This window comes from Bactrocera latifrons, unplaced genomic scaffold (genome assembly GCF_001853355.1).
Source record: "Bactrocera latifrons isolate USDA-ARS-PBARC rearing strain unplaced genomic scaffold, ASM185335v1 scaffold_14, whole genome shotgun sequence".
In the NCBI taxonomy this organism is placed as follows: domain Eukaryota; kingdom Metazoa; phylum Arthropoda; class Insecta; order Diptera; family Tephritidae; genus Bactrocera; species Bactrocera latifrons.
The window spans coordinates 112,674-117,271 of record NW_017534852.1 but is presented as its reverse complement, the minus strand read 5'-3'; the positions used below and the strand labels follow the sequence as shown (position 1 = coordinate 117,271).

General features: G+C 32.5%; 1 protein-coding gene across 2 annotated transcripts in view; it reads right to left on the bottom strand.

The window, feature by feature from the left end:
• The window catches only part of LOC108965472 (sodium/potassium-transporting ATPase subunit beta-2), a 96,302-nt gene that overhangs the window by 81,636 nt on the left and 10,068 nt on the right, over window positions 1-4,598 (bottom strand). The window lies entirely within an intron of this gene.

Below are 4,598 nucleotides of genomic sequence, written 5' to 3'. Positions count from 1 at the left end.
GCCATTTTATCATTTAAGAAAATTTATGGTTCAAAAAATAAAGAATAGTTATCAAATAAATATTGAAATATTAGTATTTGTCAATAATGTTCGCATTTTTTCTATTTTTTTTAGTTTTACTAAAACAGCAAAGAAAATTTTGACTTTTTATTATACGAATATGTTTTACTATGAATCAGTTATTACATACTATACATACTATACTATACATACCTGCAAACTGTTAACAAACATTACGTTCGTAGACTTGCGCTTATCTCCTCACCACACCTAAGTTACGTAAACAGTTATATAATTTTGGACATTATTTTCATTTTTTTCATAGTTTRCAACTGCGAATAGAATAAGCGCAATAAGACGTCCTCAAAAACCTCTAAATAGCATGACGGCACGTCGTAATACTACATACAAATAGATTACAATTTTAACCTACTTATGAGCACAAACATATTTACAAGCGGTTATATTTCTAGTTCGGGTTGTAAGAGAATATCAAGMCATTTACTACATGCAAAGTAGTAATTTCATGTATAAAACATGGTACATACATATGTATGTTTGGCAAATACCCACAGATATCATATTGAGTTGTCTTGAGGCAGACTTCTTTTTCGGCTGCCAAAAAAGTTTTTCAATTTGATTATACCAACACCAACAAGATCCTAACTGCAAACTATTATTTTCCATGTTTTGAGTATAAACAGTTACGCAAGTTGTAGTACCTACAACAAAAAAATGTTTTTATATCAATAATATTTTGTAGCTGGTGTTTTGGCATTCACATCCATGGGAGTTAGGTTAGAATTGATTTTCTATTTCGTGCTACAAAAACGTACGAAAATGTACATATGTGCACTATTTGTATATACTGTAGTTTGAATGGCGTGTATGGTGGAAATTTCGTATAATGAAAAACTGTGTACATACACTTTTGATACTACTACCCACAAAATCCTTTATCGCAGGCACGAAAGTATATTGTGTGCATGCAAGTTCCTGTCCAGCAAGAAAGAAAGTCTGAAAGTTCKTGCCAAAAAACTGATTAAAGCTTATAAGTTCGGCTCAAGACCATGGATGYTTCACAGTTGAACAAATATTCACATTGCAAATTCTGGAAAAACCGAGGTTATTACAAGATAGCTTTCCAAAGCTCTATAAGATATCGTGTGTACCTCTCGACAGACAAAGTTAAAATCCTAGAACTCGCTTTAGTACCCTTGGTGCGGTAAGGCGCTGAAGCATGGTCGATGTCAAAAGGTAATGACCTGGCACTTTCAGTATTCAAGATTTGACACTTTACCTGTTGGCGACAACTTCATGTCCGGATAATCAACGAGGTGTAAGATATGGGAGGTCCATCACATTTATATTATACAGCAAATAAAAAACCTTTTGGGAGAATAGTTGATAACGCGTCATCGAACKTGATGAACGAGAATGGAGAAAGTGCGCATACCCTCTAAATTAATGAAACCTACATATATATTACTTAAAGGCTCCTAAAACCTAAGTGCTCCTCTATTTATCAAGCTTATGCTTTCAGATACATCACTATAATAAAATTATAATTTTTATTGGTGCTATCTGAAGGTCTTGTGAGATATTTWTTTTTCTTAAAAAATTAGCTAGCATCCGCTGGGTCTAAGCACTGCTAGAGGGGTGTATTGAAGCAATACGTTGAAACAACCTGCGCCTAAAGTCGTTCGATGATTAGAAAAACTATTCGTTTCTACATATTTCCGATTTTGACTATTTTAGTGAAAAAAAAAAAATAAATTACATAACTTACAAATCGAATATATATAAAAACCTTTATCTATATATAACCTCAAATTATCTATGACAAAATCGGCAACATTAACAATTCTCGACAATAATTTGCACCCCAAAAGATAGTTGAATTTACAATGGCAAAGAAAATGAACATAAAGTGTGGGAAACTTAATAAAACTCCAAAGAAAAATTAGTAAGAGGTAAAATTAGGGCATACATTTTTTATAGTAATGTGCCGTAAGCACGAAACTATTAAACGATTAGTCATACGACAACAACAGCATTATACACTATGTACCAGTACACATACATACCTATCAATATTAGGAGCAACAACATCAATACARTGAGTGTTACGTGACAACCCAACACGACGCCATACTCCACTTGCTTGCAACTTAAAACATAGTTATATAGAAAGGTGGGCACAACAACTCCACTCGTAGTWGCAGCACAAAGTTTTGGTTAACCCCAATCACCATACCAGTGTTCAATCTAATTGCAGCTGTCATAAACGAATGTGTACATATGTATTCACTTACTACTCCATGTGTTCAACAACTGCCAAGCAACCCCTCGAACAAGTACCTTGCCGAGCAATCGATCGATTTAATGCGTGCGAGCGTATCGCATGCGACCAATATATTCATGCATGCATGTATTGGTTTCTATGCTGGTTATATTTATGCGTGTTTGGGTTAGATTATTGGGGAGATTCTCAAACTAAAATTCTTTAATTTTGTTTGTTTGCAGTATAGACCRTGTAGGAAAAACCGCTTATGGTATGGAAAAAAATATCCGTGGTKTGATATTTTGAAAATTTTTGTACGGTAAAATATTTCTTTGCCTATCAGAAATACTTAAGTGAACGCTACAAAAAGAAGTCGTTTTTTCCCCAAATTATCACTGCTGATGAAAAATGTAGCTATTACGACAACACTAAATGAAAACAATCATATGTGAAACTTGGTCAAGCAGAAAAATCAACGACAAAGCCAAATATCTATGAGCCATATATAGCTATAGATGGAAAGCGCTAAAGACAAGATCTTATCAAATTGAAGTAAGCGTTTGCCGAAACACGCTGGAATTTATAACTACAATAACTAGATACTTTCCATCATAAAAAGGCAAGATTCATCTATGAAGTTTTGTCGCACCCGCCTTATAGACCAGACCTTACCTCCTCGGACTACCATTTGTTCCCTTCGATGTAGAACGCGCTCTCTGAAATACGTCAAGGTATCAAAGGTTTGGCTTAATTCATGATTAAGAAGGAATCCACAAATCTTCAGTAAGATCAGAAACTGTTATGTCTTCGGGTGGGCAAGACTTTAATTAAGACTCTTCAAAATTTGTTTCCTAAATTAACGTTCAAATAGTGAAAAAACTATTCGAACATAGTTAATAAAGTCTGTGTTTGTCATAGTGACAAATTAATTGAAAGAGATCATGTCAAAAAAAAAWTTTGATATCAAATCAAACTGCCCTAATTAGGTTAAATGGATATATAATCTTCTATAGTTAATATTCTAGCCTCATATAAGCCAAAGAGAGAAATATTTCAAAGGCARTTATCGACTGTAGTAAATCTCCGAGATTGCCGAAAATATTTGGAGAATAAGGTAAACAGTTGAACAAGTTCTGCACTCTATAAGGTTAAAAAAGAAATAAAAAAGATAATACCTACCTATATATAACCTSTTTATAAACTGTACTTAGTAAGTAAGTTGAYAGTATGGAAATAGAACTACTACTCYCCTTCTTTATCTTTCAATTTTTACTGTCATAAGCCATCGGTTTCTTTGAAATCTCCAGGGTATTTTYGACAAAAATATGTGTTATTGATACTATGATACTCATATTTTGAAGTTGAATTTTTATTAACAGATTTCAACGAGGTTATAGTAACAGTTAGAGAAATGCTATAATTATTGTTAAAATTTACAAAAATTACCTAAACCTTTAGTATTTAATATTTGCTAGGCGGATAAATCAGCTCAATTAATTCATACATAGCAGTAATTAATAACATATACAATTGCAGCAATGACGAATAAAACAATTAATTTAGATTAAAAGTTTAATTATAATATTTGAAGATATGACATTAACACTGCAACATTGTTGACAGTCGCGTAATTTATTAAAAATCCTGAAGCGAGAAAGTTATTTATAGCCAAAGTGAAACAATTTCATTCATTGATTTATCTCCCACTATAATCGCCGTCTGTTTACTAAAACTGTCCCAGAATGTTGTTTTGAAGCATTGTCTCTACGCTTGTGGCGCCAGAATTGTCGTGTGAAATAAATAAAGTTATCATGATTCGCATGCAATTAGTATTCCCAAATTTTGTTTTTGCGAAATTACTAGTAAAATGCAAAGTTTATTGTTCGAAATTGCTATTTACGGTAATGCTTTTCAAGTTGTTAGTAGTGCATGACCAATGAAGTTTTAATGAAGGTCGGCAGAACAAAATATAAAAAATAAAACTAGAAATCTAGCATTATAAAGAAAGGTATAATCCGACGTTAATGAAACATTAGGTAATAATTTTCATCAATCTTTCATCAGTTGAAGTGGATCTTCATAAATCTGAATATTTCAAATATTCACTCATATTATTAAAATTATCTTCTCTACATCTTATCATCTTAACGCCGTGAAACTAGTAACTAGTAGTACAGTTATGCTGTAATTTTATCGAGAGGTGCAACAAATGCTGCCATCATTTCGCTCGCGAAACTTGAAAGATACTGMACTCAAGTGCTTATCCTAAGATATTATATGTATGTAAGATAGTACTATCTTTATTTTTGTTGAA